The sequence below is a fragment of the Gorilla gorilla genome, chromosome 2, assembly GCF_029281585.2.
Source record: "Gorilla gorilla gorilla isolate KB3781 chromosome 2, NHGRI_mGorGor1-v2.1_pri, whole genome shotgun sequence".
NCBI lineage: Eukaryota > Metazoa > Chordata > Mammalia > Primates > Hominidae > Gorilla > Gorilla gorilla.
Genome location: NC_086017.1, coordinates 189,433,069 through 189,457,922, shown reverse-complemented (window position 1 = coordinate 189,457,922; position 24,854 = coordinate 189,433,069). Strand labels below are relative to the sequence as shown.

Here is a 24,854-nt window from a genome sequence, read left to right as displayed (position 1 = left end):
CATTAGATAATTAGAAACATGTACTTAGTTTTTTTTCTATTTTAAATTTGAACCCTTTGGCAAGAATTCAAGTTATACAGTTTTTTTTTTATGATGCCTAAGTAGTCTTCAGTCTAAATGATCTTAGATCTAAATGTGTTTACATGTGATTTTTAAAACTTAATGACTATATAACCAACTAAAAATTTAGCAAATTCTGAAAAAATTTTATACAACCCATCTGTTAATATTTAAATATTCTCTTTTAATCTTTTTAAAAATGTGTATGTGTTTTGCATGCCAGTAATCATAGTGTTTATGCTTTTTTCCTGTGGAATTTAAAAGACAACACTTTATCACAACTATTTCCCCTGCATGTGCTGCATAGCTTCCATGCTTCTGTGATTTTTTTTTAACAACAGGTTCTAAGGAGGGAGCAGGGTAAAATCTAATGACGCACAGCCAAAGAATTTCCTTGCCTTGAAAATAGGCCAGCTGCCCATTAACTTACCAGCTTCTAGCTCACTGTCACACACTATCGTATGACATTTGTTCTAAAATTGTCAATCTACAGGGAATAATTAAGGCTCATTGCCTTGAGATTTAAAAAAATAAAATTGGCTTTATATGAGAGATTCTTCCTAATGTAATGCAGACAGAATAAAACAGGAGTAATGTTTCAATCTGTGAAATAAATTCTCAATTTGAACATCCTCATGCTGAGAAGGAAACATCCAACTATTTCAGGGTATAGAGATGCAAGAAATTTGATATTTTTCCCTTGACATTTCTGTCATATTCAGCCATCATCCTGGGCTGTCAGCACCTGCCCCATGACTTAAAAATCCTGTTTGATCTGTGTTCATCAATTACTGCATCAGCAGCTCTACCTCTCAGTTAGTTTGAATGAACTTAAGAAGAAATGGGCCTGGGTTAACTAAACACTTGGTTCTCTTTTTAGTGTGTGATACCCTATACTTTCCCCTTGTATTGAAAAAAATATTATTTGGTTTTCTCTATTTATTTGCTTCCCTTCTCAATGTCCTGTACTTTCCATGTGTTTCAAATTATATTTTGGTTGTTATTTGAGGGTTATTTTTATAGAACGTTAGTTTTGTTTTTATTATTCATTATTATTTCACATTTTATCTTTAAAAAATTATATTTTTAGTGACTACATCTGTATTTAATGTTAATTGAAATATGTTTACCTTCATCCATTCGTTCATCAATTTATCACTTATTTATTCATTAATTTTAGCTCTCTTTTATGGCAGGAAAAAAGTTTGATTACTTTTATTGAGTTGATTCACTTACTTTGGTTTTAAGAAAGGACCAATTTAGTCAAATTATGATTTGTGATTGGCTGATTTTTCCGAAGCGTTCATGTATGAAATCAGAATCTGTTTATTTCGTTGAAATGGAGTTATGTAGCATATCTTGTTGATAATATAAAATGCATTTTCTAATAATTACTTTTTATTTTTAATATCTTCATTTTAAGAGCTCACAATTTTTGTTTTCTAAACTGTGTATTGGGATTAAATTGACATTGTTTCTACTTAGAAAAAAGTGTTTATTTTTTACAGGTTAGTTGTCATAATGTTTTACTGTACTGACTGGTGCTAATAATTTGTGTATAAATGTGTTTTAAAATTTGGGCTTATTTGTCATTTGCTTATGCAAGGGTACAAAATCTCATTTTCTTCTTCCTTTTTTTTTCAGGCCTTGCTTTCATTAATCTTTTTTTCTGACCTGTGTGTAAAGACAAAAAATTATTTCATTTTCTCATCCTCTTCAATCCTTTTTGCAAAATTCTTCCTTTTAAAAATATTATTCTCTAGATAGTCTTTAAATATAAACGTACACAATTATTTTGGTCTAATAATGACTGACCCATTCCCTAGCTCTTTACAGCCATTTTATTACATTTAAAATCCAGAGTATACTGTATTGAGGCCAAGTAAACATTGTTGTGATGGCACAATTTTCTCTTCTCTGGCTCACTGTGGCTGTACTCCTGATAATGTTTTCATGTTGTGTTTTGCAGGGGAAAATGTATTTCTTCACAAGAAAATTTTAAGTTTAGTGCCAGCCATTCTTTGCCACTCTTATTAGAGACATTTGCCGTTTGCCTAGTAAACATTTGTTGAAAATGCTTCCATGAATAATTATCTCTTCCTACACTATTTAAACTCAAAGTTATTCATGTACATCTAATCAATTGAGAATAAAATCCCATTTCTTAGAATTTGTTTGGATTTCTTCACAGCAATGAGTAATCGTTGCTAAAGGAAGATTTACTGGGGCAAGAAGCATGATCAGTCCAGTTTCATCAGATTTATATTTTATGTCTGAGGCATTCCATTCCTTGGGATAATGGTTTCCCAGCCTACCCACTCAAAATGCATTTATAATTTAACTTATATATGTCTAATAGTTGCACAAATTTTCTTTAAATTACATTAATTTTGGTATTGTATGAATTGACTTCCACTTTTGTTTCTATAATAATCGAGTTTGATTTATCATAGCTTGCCATGCAGCCACTGACCAGAAAACATTTACATTATAAATCAGAGAGAGATCAATAGTCATGACAAATTTCCTTCTATTATATTAATTTACACTTTCACAGTTTATAGAAACACCTATTTTCCCATTTTCTTGCCAGTACAGAGCGTCTTATCTGTTCTTGTTGCAGCAGCCTGAAGTTAGTTAGGGATCTGTCCACGTTTTCTCCCTTGGTCTCTCTGTATCTCTATTATATAGTTAATATTTAAACACTTTCTTGCCTTCAAAAAATTCAAACAATATACATGTATGTTAGTAAAATTCAAATTTCTCCTTCACTCTTTTTCAAGGGCTACTACTCTCAACAGTTTATAGTGAGTGTTTCGTAAATTTATTTTAAAACATGTTTTGTTGATATGTACCTGTGTATTTTTTTACATTCACATATTAAATTATATGCATTGTACTGTCTTTTTTCTTTGCTTAAAAATATTGTAATGACATGTCTATTTTTAATAATTGCATACATGTTATTATGTTCCCTTTTAGCCAACCTTTAGTTTGTTTCCATTTTTTCTGTATTATAACATTTAAATGAATGCTCATAATTGGTAATTCTGGGGCAGAAAAATAAAAATGTATCTAACTTTATTGGATATTGTAAAATTTATAAACACTTTCTTAATAATAGTGTAGGTCACTTTTTCTATGTCCTTAATTATTTTTAGCTGATTTATCTACAAATTTCAGAAAGAGAATCTGAAAATCTAATTTATTTTTTACTTGTGGACTTGTCCATTTCTCCATAATGTTAATTTTGCTTCATACATTTCAACAATATATCTTCAATGGTACACATCTATGATTACTATATATTCCTTGTGGGCTTTTTATTACAATTTTATGCTATTCTGTATTTTTAATAATTTTTCTTAAATCTATTTTGTCTAATATTAGTATTATTTTACCAGTCTTTTGTTTTCCTTTGGTTAGTTTTCAGTTAGAGTACTTTACTGTATTAGCTAGTGTTCTCCAGAAAGACAGAACCAATAGGATGTATATAGATATTTAAGAGGAGATTTATTATGATAATTGGCTCACGTGATTATTGAGGCCAAGAAATCTCACAGCATGCCACCTGCAAGCTGGAGATGAAAAAAGGCCAGTGGTATAATTCAGTCTGAGTCCCAGTGAGAGGTGAAGCCAGCTGGGCTTCTGGGTCCGGTGGGGACTTGGATAACTTTTCTGTCTAGCTAGAGGATTGTAAATGCACCAATCAGCACTCTGTAAAAATGCACCAATCAGCACTCTGTGTCTAGCTAAAGGATTTTAAATGCACCAATCAGCACTCGGTAAAAATGCACCAATCAGCACTCTGTGTCTAGCTAAAGGTTTGTAAATGCATCAATCAACACTCTGTAAAATGGACCAATCAGCACCCTGTAAAATGGACCAATCGGCAGGATGTGGGTGGGGCCAAATAAGGGAATAAAAACTGGCCACCCAAGCTAGTAGCCGCAACCTGCTTGGGTCCCCTTCCACTCTGTGGAAGCTTTGTTCCTTCACTCTTCACAATAAATCTTGCTGCTGCTCAATCTTTGGGTACACACTACCTTTATGAGCTGTAACACTCACCACGAGGGTCTGCGGCTTCATTCCTGAAGTCAGCGAGACAATGAACCCACTGGGAGGAACAAACAACTCCGGATGTGCCACCTTTAAGAGCTGTAACACTCACTGTAAAGGCCTGTGGCTTCACTCCTGAAGTCAGCAAGACCACGAACCCACCAGAAGGAAGAAACTCTGATCATCTGAAGAAACAGACTCCAGACACACCATCTTTAAGAACTGTAACACTCACCACGAGGGTCCGCGGCTTTATTCTTGAAGTCAGCGAGACCAAGAACCCACTGGAAGGAACCAATTCTGGACACACCAAGGCCAGAGAAGCAGTAGAACTGATGGTATAAATTCTAAAGTCTGAAGGGTGGAGATCCAGGAACTATGATGTCTAAGGCTGAGAGAAGACGGCTTGAGAAGAGCTCCCAGCTCAAAAAGAGAGTGAAAGAATTTCCTCTGCCTCTGCATTGTTGTTCTACTTGGGCCCTCAATGGATTGGATGATACCCACTTACATTGGTGAGGGTGCATCTTTTTTACTCAGTTTACTGACTCAAATGCAAATCTCTTCCAAAAATACTCTCACAGACACACTCAGAAATAACATTATAGCAGATACCTGGGTGTCCTCAGCCCTGTCAAGATGACACATAAATTTCACCCTCACATCTTTCTTCTTTATCAATCTCATGTGTGTATAACTAGATTAATAATAACTTTAGTTTCTAGTGGAGTCATAATTGACAGTCCTTTTCATTTTATTTACATAATTTTTTAATAATTATTTATGTATATATAAGTGTTACTGTCTTAAGTGTGTACAAGTTACACTGTACACTTTTTAGGGTTAGATTGATCATTTATTATCAAACCATCTTTTTGATAATTTTCAACACTTTTGACTGGCTTCTTGTTATCGCTGATGAGTTCATCACTGATTCTTACCTAAGAATGTGACCGACAAAGAGCTCACTTCAGGAGTAGAAGTGCTGGTTTTGCCATTTTATTTTTATTTTCTTGTGCTCTATTATTTGTAGCCCCTTGTTGTTTTCTTGCATGAATATTTGAAAATCATGTGACCACTTTTGTGAGGATTAGTAGAAATGCATAATTTTGGCAATCCACTTGACATGATAAATCAAAATATGAAAGAACAAATGAGTAATCTGTCAACATTTTGGGGTTGAGGAAATCTTATTCTTCCCCTGGGATATTTTATCTATTATATATGATTAATAGGCATTTGACATGCAAAAATGATGATGCCAGTGTCCATTTGTATATTACATATTAGTAAAGCATAATTTAAAATTTTGTTTTAAATACAAATTACTTTCCTTTGGTTTATTTTATTCTCCCTGTTACAATGAATTAGCTAATGTAGTGATTCTCAAAGTATGACCTATGGACATCTGGAGGCCTCTGAGAACCTTTTTGGAGGTCTATGAAATCAAAATTATTTTCATAATACTAAAAATTATTTATATTTTTTGCTGTGTTGACATTTGCACAGATAATGCATATACCATCATAGGGAAAACTGCTAGATATATAGCATGAATCAAGGCAATGTGGAAAAAAAAAACAATACTGGTAGACATTGTATTCTTTGTTGCCAAGCACATACAGAAAAAAAAAGCAAGTTTTACTTACAAATGTATTGGAAGAAGCATTAAAATTATGAATTTTTATTAAATCTTGATCTTTGGTTACATGTCTTTTTAATATTATGTGTAAGTAGGAAGTATGCATAAAGCATTTCTGCTACATTGAAAGGGTAGTTGTATGGCTGTGGCATTGTTGAGAGCTGAACTGGCCCCTTTTTTCATGAAATGTTATTTTTTTTGTTGAAGGAAACTGGTTATTCAGACTAGGGAATTTGGCAGACATTTTCTCAAAAAAGGGTGAAGTGAGCTTGTCATTTCAAGGAACAAAACTGACAGTATTTGTGGCCTATGATAAAATTTGAGCTTTTAAGTTAAAATCAGAAGTTTGAAAATGTGTATCCACCACTATAAACTTGACAGCTTCTCAATACTTAAAGACAGGGCCAGATACATCATTTGCAGGGCTCGGTGCAAAATGAAAATGTGGAGCTCCTTGTTCAAAAAGCAGGAAAAAAGTGCCACTAAAGTACTAAAATATAAAGCTTTTTTTTCCATTCCATGGTCTGTCTCTTGACTTGCCATGGTGTTTCATGTTTGCTATTTAATGTTGCTCTAAGCAAAAAAAAAAAAAAAAAAAAAAAAAAAAAAATTAAATTTTTATATTATTAGCATGAACTTTACTGTTTAAATTGCAAAATGCCAGTTTTATATGCAAATATAAAAACATTTCGTTTATATGCAGAATCACGAATTTGAACAATTTGTATTTCATAGTTCATACATGCACTTTTTTTATTCTCGCCCGAAGAGTGGAAATCATGCACAACCTTAATTAGCTGTTTTTATTTCATTTCTTGACACTTGCACATTCTGTCAACACTATCTTTAGCTTACTTATGAGTAAGGAAGGACTGAAAAAAAAGGAACTATAAGTTGCCCTGTTTTTCCTTTTCTTACTCTCATCATTGTTGGCTATTATAGGAAAGGAACACCAGTAAGAAAGAATACGACAGAGTTACCTGTCGATCCATCTTTCTCAGAATGTACTGCATTCTTTCTACATTGGAAACAAGTTCTGGTTTGATTGAAAAGTGTGGCCTCTGAAGATTGTTGGTACCCTCATTTAGTTAGAAGCTTAATAAGGTAACTGTGATAGTTTGAATGTTTGTCCCCTCCAAAACTCACATTGAAATTTAATTGTCATTGTAACCGTATGAAGAGGTAGGACCTATAAGAGGTGATTAGATCATGAATAGACCATGCCATTATCACAGGATTGCGTTCCTTATCATGAAAGTGGATTTACTCCCTATTGCTCTCTCTCTTGCCCTCTTTTGCTCTTCTGCCTTCCACCATGGGGTGGACTTACCAATAGGGCCTTCACTAGATAATTGGCCTTTTGACTTTGGACTTTCCAGCCTACAGACTGGTAAGCTAATAAATTTCTGTTCTTTATTGATTACCCAGTCTGTGGTGTTCTGTTACAGCAACACAAAACAGACTAATACACTTACCTTGTACTTACTGTGAATCTCACTAAATTCCCAAAAATCGTGGGTTCACTAGAACTTTGTGATTGTGGGGTGTTATGAACACCAAATGCAATAATACACTGTAAATTTATATAATGCTTTTGGAAAGCAAGCTGTCGATACTATAAAAAGACATTTAAAAATCTGCTCTTAATTCAGGAGTCTTAAATTCGTGGAAATGTAGCATAAAGAAATATTGAAACAAAAGTAGAAAGCTATATGTACAAAATTGTTTTCTATTGTATTAATTATCCAATATTAGTGGAAACTAGAATGAATCACTGTCTAATGAAGTAATTAAATATTATACAATCATGACAAAAGCAAAAAGCATACGTAAAATCATGGTAGCATGTTAAGTAAGTCAAAATCTTAATAAAAATTAACAAACACTGGGATTAGAGCTGTGTAAAATTATGAATGCTTTTGGATAAATATCATTGGGGAACACATGAAAAATAGAAAAGTTATTCCAGGTAATAGGATCATATTAAATTTGTTTCCATTTTGCTGAACATTCTCTAATATTGACTTTCTGTGGTAAAACAAACACATAAACCAAAAATTCAAGAGGCTTTCTGAAATAATTACAGTCTAATGCATGGCATTTGGAATTGAGACTCAGGTTGGAGACCTGGCTCTCTTATTTATATTTATACTTTTATTTTTATGTGATTTATATTTATATTTATCATTTATATTTGTGTGATTGTAGATCAGTAACTTAATTTTGTGAGCCTTAATTTCATCATCAGTTAAATAAAGATTTCCACTAGCTTTTTAGAGTCATGAGATTAAGACGATGTGTGTGAAAGTGTTTCTTTATTTAACTTTTAAGTTAAGGGGTATGTGTGTGTTTGTTATACAGGTAAACTTGTGTCGTGGGAGTTTGTTATACAGGTTATTTCATCACCCAGTTATTAAGTCTAGTATCCATTAGTTATTTTTTTCTGATCCTCTCCTTCCTCCTCTCAATGGTAGTTTAATAGGAACAGCATTGAATCTATAAATTGCTTTGGGCAGTAGGACCATTTTAATGATACTGATTCTTCCTACCCATGAACATGAAATTTTTTAAATTTGTGTCATATCTGATTCTTTTGAGCAATGTTTTGTAGCTCCCCTTGTAGAGATATTTTATATCCCTGGTTAGCTATATTCCTAGGTATTTTATATTCTTTTTGTGGCAATTGTGAATGGAATTGCATTCCCGATTTGGCTCTTTGCTTGATTGCTGCTGATGTATAGGAAAGATAATGATGTTTTTTACATTGATTTTATATCTTGAGATGTTGATGAAGTTGTTTATCAGCTTAAGAAGATTTTGAGCCAAGACTATGAAGTTTTCCAGATACAGGATTATGTCATCTGCAAATAAGGATAGTTTGACTTCCTCTCTTCCTATTTGATGGGCTTTATTTCTTTCTCTTGCCTAATTTCTCTAGCCAGGACTTCTAATACTATGTTGCATAAGAGTGGTGAGAGAGGGCATCCTTGTCCTGTGCAGGTTTTCAAAAGGAATGTTTCCAGCTTTTGCCCATTTAATGTGATGTTTGCTGTGGGTTTGTCGTAGATGGCTCTTATTCTGAGATATGTTCCTTAAATAACTAGTTTATTGAGAGTTTTTAGCATAATGCAGTGTTGAATTTTATTGAAAGCCTTTTCTGTTATCTATTGAGAAGATCTTATGGATTTTGTCTTTAGTTCGAATCATATTTATTGATCTGCCTATGTTGAAACAATTTTGCATCTCAAGGATAAAGCCTACTTGATCATGGTGGATAAGCTTTTTGATGTGCTTCTGGATGATTCAGTTTGCAAGTAATTTGTTGAGGATTTTTGCTGCAATGTTCATCAAGAATATTGGCTTGAAGTTTCTCTTTTGTTGTATCTCTGCCAAGTTTTGGTATCAGGATGATGCTGGCCTCATGGAATTAGTTAGGAAGGAGTCCCTCCTTTTCAATTTTTTGGAGTAGTTTCAGCATTAATGGTACCAGCTCTTCTTTGTACATCTGGTAGAATTCAGCTGTGAATCCATCTGGTCCTAGGCCTTTTTTGGTTGGTAGGCCTTTTATTAATTCAATTTCAGTGTTTGTTATTGGTCTGTTCAGGGGTTATATTTCTTGCTGGCTCAGTCTTGGGAGTGTCTATGTATCCAGGAATTAATCTATTTCTTTTAGATTGTTTAGTTCCTGTGCATATACATGTTCATAATATTCTCTGATGGTTGTTTGTGTATCTGTGAGGACAGTGGTAATATGCCCCTTGTCATTTCTGATTGTGTTTATTTCAATCTTCTCTTTTTTTGTTATTAGTCTAGCTAGTGGTCTATCTACCTTATTATTTTTCTTCAAAAAAACAACAGGTCCTTAATTCCTGGATCTTTTGAAAGTGTTTTCATGTCTCAATCTCCTCCACTTCAGCTATGATTTTGGTTACTTTTTGCCTTCTGCTAGCTTAGGGATTTGTTTGCTCTTGGTTCTCTAGTTCTTTCAGTTGTGATGTAAGGTTGCTAACTTGAGATCTTTCTAACTTTTGGATGTGGGCATTTAGTACCATAAATTTCCCTCTTAACAGGGTCTTAGTTGTGTCCCAGAAATTCTAGTATGTTATATCTTTGCTCTCATTAGTTTCAAAGAACTTTGTGATTTCTGCCTTAATTTCATTATTTGCCCAAAATTCATTCAGGAGCAGGTTATTCAGTTTTCATGAGATTGTATGGTTTTGAGTGAACTTCTTAGTCTTGATCTCTAATTTGATTGCTCTGTTGTCTGAGAGACTGTTATGATTTCAGTTCTTTTGCATTTGATAAGGAGTGTTTTGCTTCCAATTATGTTATCAACGTTAGAGTAAGTACCATGTGGTGATGAAAAGAATGTATATTTTGTTGTTTTTGGATGGAGAGTTCTGCAGATATCTATCAGGTCTATTTGAGTACCAAGTTTTGGTTCTGAATATCAGTTAATTTTCTGTCTTGATGATCTGTCTAAAATTTTCAGTGGGATGTTAAAGTCTCCCACTATTATGTGGGAGTCTATGTCTCTTTCAATGTCTCTAAGAACTTGCTTTATAAATCTAGGTGCTCCTGTGTTGAGTGCATATATATTTAGGGTAGTTAGATATTCTTATGGAATTGAACCCTTTACTATTATGTAATTCCCTTCTTTGTCTTTTTTAAAAATTTTTTGTTGGTTTAATGTCTGTTTTGTCAGAAACTAGGATTGCAACCCTTGATTTTTCTGTTTTCCATATGCTTTGCAGATTCTTCTGTATGCCTTTATTTTGTGCCTATGAATGTTGTTGTATGTGAGGTGGGTCTCTTGAAGACGGCATACTAATGGGTCTTGGTTCTTTATCCAGCCTGCCACTCTGTGTCTTTTAGTTGTGGCATTTAGTTTGTGTACCATTAAGATTGGTATTGATAGATGTGAATTTGATTATGTCATCATGATGTTCGCTGGTTATTCTGTAGACTTATGTGATTGCTTTATAGTGTCACTGGTCTGTGTATGTAAGTGTGTTTTTGTAGTGGCTGATAATGTCTTTCCTTTCCATATTTAGTGCTTCCTTCAGGGACTCTTGTGAGGCAGGTCTAGTGGTAATAAATTCTTCAGCATTTGCATGTCTGAAATAATCTTATTTTTCCTTCATGTATGAAGCTTAGTTTGACCAGATATGAAATTCTGGGTTGAAACTTCTTTTCTTTAGGAATGTTGAATATTGGCTTCCAATCACTTCTGGCTTATAGGGTTTCTGCTGAGAGGTTGACTGTTAGTCTAATGGGCTTTCTTTGTAGGTGACCTGACCTTTCTCTCTAGCTGCCTTTAACATTTTTTCTTTCATTTTAACTCTGATAATTATGTGTCTTGGGATGATCTTCCTGTGAAGTAACTTACTGGAGTTCTCTGTATTTCCTGAAGTTGAATATTGGCCTCTTTAGCTAGGCTGGGGAAGTTCTCATGGATGATATCCTGAAATATGTTTTCCAAGTTGGCATTCTCCCCCATCTCTTTCAGGGACACCAATGAGTTGAAGATTTGGTCTCTTTACATAATCTCATATTTCTTGGAGGTTTTGTTGGTTCCTTTTCATCCTTTTTTATTTATTTTTGTCAGGCTGTCTTATTTGAGAAAGCCAGTATTCAAGCTCTGGGATTCTTTTCTCTGCTTGTTCTATTCTGCTATTAATACTTGTGATTACATTATGAAACTTTTGTACTGTTTTTCAGCTCTGTTGGGTCTGTTATATTCTTTTCTATACTGGTTATTTTGTCTGTCAGTTCCTGCATTGTTTTATCATAATTTTTACTTTCCTTGCATTAGGTTTCAACATACTCCTGTAGCTCAATGATCTTTTTTCTTGTTCATATTCTGATTTCTATTGCTGTCATTTCAGCCATCTCAGCTCAGTTCAAAACCCTTGCTGGAGAGGTGATGCAGTCATTTGGAGGAAAGAAGGCACTCCAGCATTTTGAGTTTTCAGAGTTATCTTGCTGATTCTTTTTCATCTTTGAGAGCTTATCTACCTTCAATCTTGGAGGTTGTTGACCTTCAAATGGGTTTTATTTCTTTTATCCTGTTTGGTGACCTTGAGGGTTTGATTGTAGTAGAAGGTGGATTCAGCCAACTGGCTTTCTTTCTGAGAGACTTTAGGTGGCCATTCCTTAGCTCCCAACTCCTGGACTGTGTGCTCTAAATCTGGGGGACTTGTATTGGGCCTTGAGTTTGTTCTTTGGATCTGGATCCCTGAGGTTTGGAATTCATTGCACTGAGGGAGCTGAGGTGCAGCAGCTATGGTAGAGTGCTAGTGGGTGCCAGAGTGCCTGCCTCCCTGCAGGCATGTACCACAGTGGTGGAGGCAATGCAGCTGGGTTGGCAGGGGCCCATGCTGGAGACTGCACATGGTTGTGCTGTAGGTGGTGTTGGCTTCGGGGTGAGGTGCTGGCAAGTTCAGGTCTGGGTGCTTTCTCTGTACCCCACAAGCAGGAGTGATTGCTCAGGGTGGAGGAGGATCTGCTGTTCTCTGTGCAATGTTATTACAAGGAAGGTGGTGAGCCTTGCTGGCTCTGTGCCCACCAAGGCTTTGTCTGCAATGGCAGGGCAGTAAGGGAAGGGTGGGCAGACTGAACTCCTGTGCCTGGGTGGGGCAAGGAAAGCAAACCTGCCTATACAGACAGGTGCCAGCAAAGCAATGTAGGGAGTTACCACGGTCACAGGGGAAACTGCAGTACGGGGAGGGAGCAGGTTGGCTGATGTACCACCATAGGGGCCGCCTCTCTGGAGTTCTCCACTGGTCATGATCAACCAGCACAGAAGCTATTGTTCAGGTCCCAAGGGTACCCAAGACTGCCCTGCAAGCAGCCATGGCCAGGCTGGGGTCTCAGGAGAGGACAGCAGACCAAAGGGTGTTTAGATTTGACCAGCCCCATCTGATGGGCAAGACCACCCTGCAGAGATCAGGTCCAACAGTTCCCCGAGGGCTAAAGTCTCAGTGGGAGCAACTTGGGCCTAAGAAGATGGCTGTCCCTGGACATGCTGTGCTGCAGATGTTCTCACACCAAACCCTCTGATTTCCACATCAGCTGGCTTCTGCCCCTACCACTTCTCTAAGCTTTCTTAATTTTTCAAATTCTCTAAGCAGGTCTCTCTGCCAACTCATGTGTCAGTGGTAGTCAAGGGGTCTCCTCATGCTGGGGTTCCAGAGGCCTGTGGCAAGAGTGGGTTGCTCCTTACCAATTCAACTCACCCATTCCCCTAGTGCTGTTATGGTCCAAAAATGAGTTCTGGTGCACAGTAGCCTTGTGCAGAGTTTCCAGCTTTCTCCCCCTTCAGCCTAGCTTCTGGGTCTTCCCTATGTCCATTCTCAATACCGTCCCTCTGAAGATCTGTTAAAAGCACGCCAACTGTCTCAGGCCCTGTGTGGGAGCTGTTCCACGTGGCTGTGTCCTCCCCCTTTGAAAGTGTTTCTTAAAGTCCCTGAAGCATTGGTATTCAGTATATTTTAGTTTATTCTAAATGTAGGGAGACTTTATTTTTCATTTTAGTATTTTTAAAATGCTAATAAACTTTGCCAAAAGGCTTAACATGCTGGATGAGAGAAGGTTATACACTTTGGGAATTTTACTTGATAACTGCACTTACTGCTTTCCACAGTTCTGACTGCATATGCTTGAATGATTTTAAGTAGTAAATCAATTTTTACCTTCAAAGGCCATTTATTGTCTGGTAGGACAATGAAATAGATTCAAATGCAGGTGTATATCTAGTTTAGGCAAAATATTTTGCTTTATCAAAAAGTAACAATCTTCAATAAACTTCTGTAAGAGGTCTTTCAATTTCAAATTCTTGAAATATTTTTCATTGTACAAATAGTTGCAAATGAATTCTTTGGTGCTATTTGCAAGATTCTGTGGAAATGTCTGTAGTCAACATTTTGATGTAGTGGAAATAACATGAGAAAGGAATCTGAGACAATTGTGTTCTTGCAAATTCAGCATCGTATCTTTCCTTTCATCTGTAAAATTAGGGGTTGCATTACCAATTATTTAAGCTTTCTTAATTTTTCAAATTCTGTGATCTCATGACTCCATTTCTTTCTATCCATCTATCATCTATCATCATCATCATCTATCTTTCTATCTAATGGCTATCATACATTTCTTCACATAGATCAGGAACTTAATAAGAGGTGTTTTTTGTTGTTGTTATTTGTTTTTTGTTTTTGGATGGAGTTTCACTCTTTTCCTCCAGGCTGGAGTGCAATGGCGTGATCTCAGCTCACTGCAACCTCTCCCCCTGGGTTCACGTGATTCTCCTGGTTCAGCCTTCTGAGTAGCTGGGATTACAGGCAGGAACCACCACGCCTGGCTAATTTTTTGTGTTTTTAGTAGAGATGGCGTTTCACCTTGTTGGCCAGGCTGGTCTTGAACTACTGACCTCAAGTGACCCACCTGCCTTGGCCTCCCAAAGAGCTCGGATTACATGTGTGAGCAACCGCACCAGGCCTAAGAGGTAGTTTTTACATCCCTTATCAGTCAACAGTGTGTTCACATATACTGCTGTGGACCTGAAGTAAACCCTGTTAAAAAGGCCACATAATTCCCTTAATATGCTTGTCTTGTGGGCTAAATTTCTTCATTCTATATCCAATAAAAGAAAAAGTTATCTATCTCATTATTGTAGAAAAACCTATGATATGATAGCATAACCAAAACCAACCTTTCCTGGGAGAGGTAGGGCTGATAATTTCTGAGCATTTATTATATTCCAAGCTCTTTTTAAAAAACACTTTACATACATCATTATATCTAAAACCCAAAGTAATATTCTAGGCAAATACCGTTTAATATATAAGGAACCTGATACCTGGAGAACATACAGAACTCTCCCCATGGTCACACAGTTAAATAGCAAAACTAGAACGTAAGCCCATATCCACCTGTGTCCAAAGCCTGAGCCCTTATGCAATATGTTGCATTGCTTTATAAGAGGAGTCTGCTAAGGAATGTCTCCCCAAATGCCTCTCTTGTTTATAATCATACATTTATAGTTATTCATAGGTGGTCTTTTTACAAGTAGAAGTAAAAATATCTGTTTTAGGTTTCAGGACTTCCAGTTAGCCAAGGTCAGAGAATAAAAACAGAGAGACAGGAAGCTTTATGACAATTTTTCAAAAGGCACCAGAAATTGGAACAGCTATACTAAAATGAAAAATTGGAGCAAAGGAGGATGAGGGGGCACAAGACAACAAAGATGTGATTGAGAAAGTATGTATATTGAATTATCAGACAGTATGGGGCAGAAAAAAGATGTTTTCACTAATGATGACAGATAGTTGGCAAAGATTTTTGAAACAAGATAACCCATTCTCCACAAGTCAAGTGACAGGACCAAGTCCAGATTTTAAGAAAAATGTTGCTATGATAGAGTGCACTAGTATGAACGTCACAGGCATAGTTCTGTCTATTGATGTTTCCTGTGACAAAAGCAAGATATTACTGAAGTTGCACGTTCATCACTTTCTAAACCAGATGTCAGAGATCTTAAAACACCCCAAAAGGAAAAGTCCCATCTTTTATATTGTGAAAGAGATAAAACACACAGCAGGAAATGTAATTCCCTTGAGGATTCTTCCCAAAGGATTTGACAGAGCATAGCATTTCTTATTTGGCTTTAAATAAATATCTGTCACAGAAATTTTAGCTTTTAGGTTCAATTTAAACCATAATTCCTCATGTTAAATACATGTAAGGACAAAAGAGATTGGAATACAGTGCACTGCCATGAACCTGAAGCTTGACGGCAGAGCAGATTTCAATCAGCAGTCTGCAAGTAAGCCAACGACACTTCTGTGATACAACTCAATAAGGTGTAAGGTGGTGAAGGTTGGGCCGTGGCCATGAACTTGGTTCACGTGAACTGCATTTGGGAAGTCATAAACTATTCATTTAACTCCATTCATCTTCTTTGGTTCTCAACATTGGATTTTTATTTCCTGACCCCACGGACAGATATCCAGGTTTCTTATCATCATATCTGGAGAGATTAGTACTTTCTATTTCCTTACTTATACACAATTGAGACTTGACCGTAATTTTGTTTTAAACATCTTGGTTTAGCCATACCCTCTTTTTCCTATATGTTACCTTGTCACTTGAAATTTTATTAATTATTTAATATTGGTAGAAAAGAAATGAGATGTATACTAGTTATCTCTTTCTTGTGTAATACATTACTCCAAAACTTAGTGGCTTGAAGCAACAAACATTTATTTTTCTCACAGACTATAACCACGTGGGGTGGTCTAGCTGAATGGTTCTGTCTCAGGGTCACTGACAAGGTTGTAATGGAGGTACTGGCCAGGTCTGGAGTCATCTCAAGCTCAGTTGCTGGGGAATCTGCTTCCAAGCCCTCTCACTTTACTGTTGGTAGGTTGCAAATCCACACAACATGGCAACCACTTTCTTCAGAGCAAGCAATACAATAGAGCAAAATAAAATAGGGTTTAAGGGTGAAAAAGTTAAATTAAACATTTACTATCAAACCAAAATGACACATTTTTGTTATATAATATAATTTTAAATCTCATGCCCATTGTCTGTGGTCATAGGTCAGGAGTGTCAGAATTATAAACTTTTTTGAGTCGTGTGAAAAATTAGTCATTGTGAAGTGCCCTCAGGTAAAAGAGTAAAATGATGATAGTTGTAAAATATATAGAAATTTAACAATAAAACATAATAAACAGGATATAACATAATGAATTATGTTAGAAATGAACAACATAACAGTGTAACCATGACATAGCTGTGGCCTTAAGCACATTTTTTTAAAATGAAAGCCAGTTGAAATCTGTGACCTGAGCATTTAAGATAGAAAGTCAGAAAAAAAGGTCAAACTTGTGGAAAAACAGAATAATAATATTTATAAAAGAAATTAGTAAAATAGAACTAAGCAATGAATATTTGCTGGTTATATTAAATAAATACAACAGCCATTTTTCTAAATGGAAGGAAAAACTGATAACCCAAACTGCTAGCAAATATAATAATGATTTATGCAGAATGATATTTATTGTGAAAGAGGGATACAGTAGGGTAAGTCATGATATGTTTAAATAAAGAATACTCTGTAGTGTGTATAAATAATGCTTTGAAAAAAATCCTTTCTTATAAAAACAGTAAATACTATATGCTAATTTAAAAATTTTGATAAAGTGCATAGATTTGATTATTTTGACTATTGCAGGTGGTATTTGATTATTTCCCTAACTTGCTGTAATTACCCCATCAAATAATATTATTATAGTTAAATAATAGTTGTCTTCTTATAGTATAAATTTTTAAAAAAATGTTTAACTTTACATTTCTGCTTCCTATAATGGCAGATTAGGTAACTTGGTCCAACTATCCCCTAGAAGTCAATTGAAAATCTTGTCGATATATAAAAAATTTTGCTTGAAAGTAATAGGGAGATAGCATAATAGTGAGGAATTATCAGTCTGGGATGTGTGGAAAGATTGAAAATCAGAGGAATTTGAGTTATATTTCACCTGGGAGTAAGTAAAAAAATCTACGAGGGAGCTGAAAGAATAAAAAGATGGATGGCTCATTTGATAGCCTCAAGGCTAGAGTAAAAACCTCTGGGTACAAGGCCCACCAGTAAAAGTCCTGATGCATCTTCCTAACACTGAGATGGAACTCTAAAAAGCCTCACTAGAGAGTAACTGTGATAAAGAAGAAGATGGCTTCTGCAGGGACTGCAGTTCAGCTTTGTGGGCATCTCAGCTTTGAGTAATCCCAGATGGCTAGGTACTCTGAATATAAAAATTTAAATACTTTTGGGAAAAACAAAGTGTTTCTATTACTCAAACTATCTACAAAGTTTTGAAAATACTAGCACACATGACATAAGTATGGAAACAATAAACATTACAGACTACTAGAGGATGGAGGGAGAGGGGCTGGGTTACAAAAAAAAAAACCCATTGAGTACTATACGTAGTACCAGGGTGACAGGATCCATACTCCAAATCTCAGCATCAGGCAATATTTCCATGTAACAAATATGTACATGTACCCCTGTATCTAAAATTAAGGCTGACATTTTAAAAATGAAAATACAATATTTAAAACATGAAATCAAAAGGCTAGTTATATAAGTTGTAAAAATAACATGACTGGAAAGTAATATCAATAATGATAATAACAGAAACAGACCCACTGGGGGAAGTTGTCAATTCCAGGTTTTAAAATAAGTATGCTCACTAAATTAAGAAGTTAAGGGCAGGAATAAAATAATTTAAGCTTGAAACTGGGAAGAACCACATTGAAATTCTGTAACTGAGGAATCTAAACACCAAAGTGAAAAACTCAAATAGTGGAATTAACGGCAGACAAGAGAGAATTTGTGAACTAGATTACAGATTAGAAATGAATTTCAAATACCAAAACAAATTATATGTAAGTCTAGAAAATATAAAGAGAAAAAAAGAGAGACAGTATATAGGTCTGCTTATATGTAATCTAATCCCAAAATAAAAAGGAAGAGAGGATAGGACAGAAATGATATTAGAGAACGTAATGATAAATAATTTGTTTTTAATTGAGGAAAAGCATCAAGCTTAGAAGCCTACAAATCCTACAAATCCCAAGTAGAAACATTTAAAAGAAAGTCACATGCAGGCTTATGATCATAGCAGTATTGAAGCTAAATTTGAAGAAAAAATATTAATATAGATTATATGAATTAATTATTTTCAGGGAACAACAATTAGAATGAAAGCCAAATTTTCAACAGAAATAATAAAGACAGGAAGGAAAATAAATGGTATTGTCAAAATGGGGAAATGAAATAATTGCAAACCTATAACTATAATTTATTGAAATATTCTTGAAGAGTGAGAGTAAAATAAAGACACTTTCTGACAAACAAAATGAGAAAATTTTTCAGTGTACCATCACTGAAGAAAATGCTAATAATTTTTTTTCAGGCAGAAGAAAATAAGCTAAAATAGAGCTCAGAAATATAGAAAGAAGTGTAGTGAATCAAGAAAAGTACATAGAAAAGTAAAGGTGAACTAATATTGAAAGTATAAAACAATAAGAAAGATGTATTGTGGAGCTGAATTAATATTGAAAGCATAACACAATAAGAATGATGTAATGTGGAGTTTAAAACATCAAGATAATTAAAATGTAAGACTTAGCAGCATATGCTTTTGGAAGTGGATAACTGGAGTTAAATGATTCTCAGGCCCTTCCTTCAAGAGGAAGGGAAACAAAGAAATTAATGAGAATTTGGCCTTCTGGCTTGGAAGAGTGGGTGCCTAAAAGGCCAGTTTCTTCTACAAATAACAGCTATAAAATTTGAAAAACAAATCTGCAACAATAGAATCTAACAGAGGACTCTAGGGGTTGAACAGTGGTGGTAGATTTGGGATTGGAGTAGAAACTTGTAGCAAATGACTGGCATAAAATGAGTTCCCTGGATTTTGTGACTTTTCTCTGACAGTGGCCATAGGCATTACCTTGAAAGCAAAAACAAATGCAATTCTGTGATAGAGAACCCAGTCCTTCTGGCCATCAAGGAAGATCAAACAGCCAAGGCTACCAGAGAATAAAGGAAGGTACTCAGAAAGCTGAGGCACAGAGAAGGTGAACCCCAAGTCTCCTGGTTTAACTCAGCCTGTCACTGGCTGACTCTTGAACCTGTTGTTTATGACACAAACTGAAAATTGCGTACATCTAAAAATTTAAGAATTGATCTGATATCTGAGCCACCACCCACCACAGGCATGAGAATTGACAATATGATTCTAAGTGAATTGCCTGCTGAAACAAAACAATACTCCTTAAAACAATATAATACAATAGAGTCTATACAACATAACATTCACAACTTCCAGGAGACAATCTAAAATTACTCATATGTGTGTGAGAAAAATGTGGCTTTATTGCAAAGAAAAAGGCAAACAACAGATGACAAATTAGAGATAACCCAGATGTTAAAATTACATAAAGCATAGTAGAGAGTGTGTGGATAAATGAACTTACTATTTTGCAAGGTTTCTAAATATTAATACTCTAAGTAGACTGAGAAAAATAGGGTGCACATAGTAATCCCTAGAGCAACTGCTTAAAAAGAAAAAATGCAAATAGACATAGTTAAAAAGCTAAATTCTAAAACACTACAAATAAAAGAAGACAAGAATGGGGAAAGAAGGAGAAATGTTATACACAGTGAACAAATAATAAAATGGTAGACCTAAATTTAACCTAATCAATAATGCCATTAAATATTGATTAAAAACACTCTGATTAAAAGGCAGATATTATTAGAAATAAAGGAAGATGAAACTATATTCTATCACAAAGAGAAGCACATTAATATAAATAAACAAGTTAAAAGTAATTGATAGAAAAAGATATATCATGCAATAAGAAAATGTGAGTATAAGAAGACTAGTGAAACTATATTAATATCAGATAAAATAGACTTGAAGACAAAGTATTATTAACATATAAGTATTAATAATATAAAGAACATTATTTTATAATGTTAATAGGCTAATCGATTTGGAACATATGATAATCATGAATATGTATACACCTAATAACAGAACCTTAAAACATATAAAGCAAAAACAGGATTAAAGGAAGAAATAAATAATTGGACAATCATTTTAAAATCTCTCCCTTAGAAACTAATATATATATATATATATAGTTGTTGTTGTTTGTTTGTTTTGTCAGTAGAACCGTGGAGAATTGCCAAGATTGCTGACTAGATGTGGCCAGGAGAAATATCTCCCACTGAGAGACTGGGACATTGGAAAGACTATAACACACCTCTGAGTAGATCTTCTGATGGAAGGCATTAAGAGTGGATGCAGAGAGGATGCAGATGCTGGGCTGAAGAGAGAGGAAGCTGGGAACCCTGCATAGTGTGGCTGAGCCTCAGGACTTGTACCTGGCCCTCAGAGACTCCTGGGGGAAGGGTGAGTTTACAGGTGAGGAGTGGCCCGCTCTCACCATGGACCCATTCCGGTAGGTCCCTCAACCTCTATGGGCATCTGAGATGGTAGGAAAAGCTGCTCAGAGAGGTCATATGGGCAGGACTCCAGCCTATGCAGAGCCCAGAGTGGTGGGAGAACAGCTGCAGTGAAGCACATCCAGGGACGTCCATCTTCCAAGGCTCACTATGCTTCTCCAGGATACTTTAGCCTCAATATGACTGTTAGAGCTAGACAAAGCAGGGCAGTCTTGCTCGTGGGATGTGGCCTGATGCCTGATCTGATGCTGTGTTACCTGCTGGCCTCTCTTGGGGAGCCAGTCTGGTCGTGCTTGCTTGAAGTGCAGCCTTGGATACCCAACAGGGGTGCTTCTAGGAACCCTCATCATAGCTCCTTCAATGGCAGACTGTGCCTGATTATCAGAGAACTCCAGCAGACCAGGCCCCACTTACATGAACCAGCCCACACACAGCTTCACCCCATCACAGCCCTCCCGTAATGCTTTACTGACATGAATTTGCTCATGGCCATCCTCCATCGCTGTGCTTGTATGAGTCCACCTTGTTGCTTCCCCCGGCCATCAACATGCAGGTTCACTCCTGTGCCAGCACTAATGTGTGCACAGATGCTGGCAACACTGCTCTCCCCCCAACCCCCGCCACCACCGCCACCAATGCTGCCAGTGTGAATGCATACATGGATACCAGTAACTCCATCTCTGCTAGTGTACTGCCCTTGCTGTGCTGTCATCACTGGCATAAACATGTGCAGGAACACCACCTCCCTGCTCCCACAGTTGCCCTTCGCAAGCCAACATGTGTGCATCTTGCCACATTGCTGTGGCTGCTGGTATGCATGAGCCAGCATGGATCCCACTGCCACTAATCCAGTGACATGCTTTGACCAGCACCCCTCCCCATCAGAGTGTGGTGGCCAGTGGACAAGAACACCTCAGTCTCTCCAGTGCAGCAGCTTCCTAACCTTGAGGGGCCAGAGAACAAGGCCGGGGGCCCAGTACCAGCCTCCCAGAGTTAAAACATGCAGCCCAGCAGTGTAGAGCTGAGACTTGGCTTTCTAAAATCTTCCAGAAATGAAGCCTGTTGACTGAACCCGTCATATGCCACAATCTAACTCCCAGGGCATCAAAGAAGATAAAAGCCAAAATCCCCATCCAAAGGACAGTAATATCAAAGATGAGAAAGAACCAGTGCAAAAAAATCTGGCAATTCAAAAAGCCAGAGTATCTTTTTACCTCCAAATGATCACTCCATTTCCTCAGTGATGGTTCTTAACTAGGCTGAAAAGACAGAAATGACAGATATAGACTTCAGAATATGAATAGGAAAGATGATCAAGATTTGGGAGAAGATTGAAACCCAATCCTAGGAAACTAAGGAATACAATAATGCAATACAGGAACTGAAAGATGAAATGGCCATTTTAAGAAAGAACCAAACTGATGTGATAGAGTGACAGAGCTGAAAAACTCACTTTGAGAATTTCACAATACAACTGCAAGTATTAACAGCAGAGTAGACCATGCTGACGAAGGACTCTCAGGTCTTGAAGACCAGTTCTCCAAAGTTAACTTGGTCAGACAAAAATAAAGAAAAAAGGATATAAAAAGAATAAATAAAACCTCCAAGAAACATGAGATTATGTAAAGAGATCAAATTTCGGATGCATTGGCATCCTTGAAAATGAGGGAGAGAAAGCATGCAACTTGGAAAACATATTTCAAGATATTGTCAATGAAAAATTCCCCAACCTTGCTAGAGAGTCCAATATTCAAATCCAGGAAATGAAGAGAACGCCTGCAAGATATTATACAAGATCATCATTCGCAAGACACAGAGTCACCTGATTCTCTGAGGTTGAAATGAAAGAAAAAATGTTAAAGTCAGCTAAAGAGAAGGGACAGGTTGCTTACAAAGGCAACCCCATCAAGCTAACAGCAGACCTTTCAGCAGAAATCCTACAAGCCAGAAGAGATTGGGGGCTTAGATTCAGTATTTTTAAAGAAAATAAAATCCAAATAAGAATTTCATATTCAGCCAAACTAAGCTTCATAAGCAAAGGAGAAATAAGATCCTTTTCAGATAAGCAAATACTAAAAGAATTACCATCAGATATGCCTTTACATGAGGTTGTGAAGGGAGTACTAAATATGGAAAGGAAAGATCATTATCAGCAACCACAAAAACACACTTAAGCACATAGACCATTGATACTATAAAGCAACTACACATCAAGTCTGTATAATACCAGCTAAAAACATGATGACAGGATTAAATCTGCACTATCAATATTAACCTTAAATGGCAATGGGCTAAATGCATCAATTAAAAGGCACAGCATCGCAAGCTGGATAAAGAAGCAAAATTCATTGGTGTGCTGTCTTCAAGAGATCCAGCTCACATGAAACAACATGGATAGGCTCAAAATAAAGAGATAGAGAAAATCAACCAAGCAAACGAGAAACACACAACCATAAAAAAAATGTATTCATGTCCTTTGTGGTGACATGGTTGGTGCTGGAGGTCATAATCCTGAGCAAACTAATCAGGACAGAAAACCAAGTACTGCATGTTGTCACTTATAAGTGGAAGCTAAACATTGAATGAATACACATGGACACAAAGAAGAAAATAACAGACCCTGAGGCCTACTTGAGGGTGGAGAATGGGAGGAGAGTGAGGATTGAAAAACTATCTATTGGGCACTATGCTTATTACCTTGGTGAAAAAATAATCTGTGCAGCAAATCCCTGTAACATGCAATTTACCTATAATAAGCCTGTGCATGTACCTCTGAACCTAAAATGAAAGTTACAAAAAGAAAAAAAAAGAAACTATACAAAACATATTTGTAGGAAAAATGAGTAAAGTGAATTCAGTGTTAAACTCTTTGATGATTATTATTAAAATTATGTAAATCTATGTAATTTAAGTAGACATTTTGCCAAATGTGGTTTCAGTGAAGACTTTTAATATCATGGTATTTTTGTTTTCATCTTACGGGATCTTTTTGAGTAATAAAAATAATATTTTCAAACAACTACAAAAATATATTAGTAAACATTATAGGATCTAAACAACACTATTTGCCATCTTGATCTAGTTGGCATTTGTAGAACAAGAATCCAACAACTCCAGAATATACTTTTCCACCCTAAATACACATAGTACATTCACCAAAATAAACCAGGAACTTCAGTCAGGAATGAGATAGATGTCATGACTTGATGTTTAAGAAGAATCTATTACCACCAAAGCAATCACTTTGCAAATTGATAAAACCTATATTTACATTTTGAAATATTTCCTAATTTATTAAATTGTTGTAAGAAAAGTGAATTAAATATAAAGTGCCACAGCAAGACCTGTAATCATAGCTGTCTTTTTTTTTTTAATTTTCACATACAACCTCATTGTTTAATTAGTAAAAATATCAAATTCTAAATTTGGAAAATAATATAGAATCCATTTTAGGAGCATTTTGAAATGGCACTGTGTCTGTGATCATATGGAAGCTTATGTACTTGACATCTGAGAAACACGTAATTCTATTTCAAACTTTCTCCTGTTCTCGGCACTTTTAGCCTTGAATGATATGCTCTTGGCAATTTTTATTTTGTGATCACAAAACTTACTGCTTTAACTTCATGTTTCAAAGTATGATTTGGAGGGAAAATTAACCCTGTTCAAAACTAATCCTTTCCACAGTCACTGCCACTATCCCTTTAACATTTCCTAAAGGTCATTGTTGAGATTTCATTATCACGTTGCTGATTTTTCTGCCCTTTTTTTTTTTTTCCACTATCAGGGGAAGAGAACATTCTGCAAAAGGTTTGCTGGTCTCCCTGTTCCCTTACAGTCCCAAAAGAAGAAAACTGATTCCTTAAGCTTCAGAATCTCTAGGCTAGCTCCAGATTCTTATTTAGATACAAACACTCATGGCTTTCAGAGACCCAAAGAATCTTACAAGGAAAGCACTGAGGGATTACAAAATATTTTTGAAGGCTACAGTCTCTATTTTGAAAATAAGAATGAAAAAGGTATCATCACCACCTCTGAAAACTGTACCCGCCCCCC

The 24,854-nt window shown here is 35.9% G+C and overlaps 1 long non-coding RNA gene across 1 annotated transcript in view; it reads left to right on the top strand.

Moving 5' to 3' along the window:
• The window catches only part of LOC134758119 (uncharacterized), a 56,479-nt gene extending 32,331 nt beyond the window's left edge, over nt 1-24,148 (top strand). Inside the window, exon 3 of the long non-coding RNA XR_010133014.1 lies at nt 20,501-24,148. This is a non-coding gene — a long non-coding RNA (uncharacterized lncRNA). The remainder of the gene's footprint in view (nt 1-20,500) is intronic.
• Nucleotides 24,149-24,854: the final 706 nt, after the last annotated feature.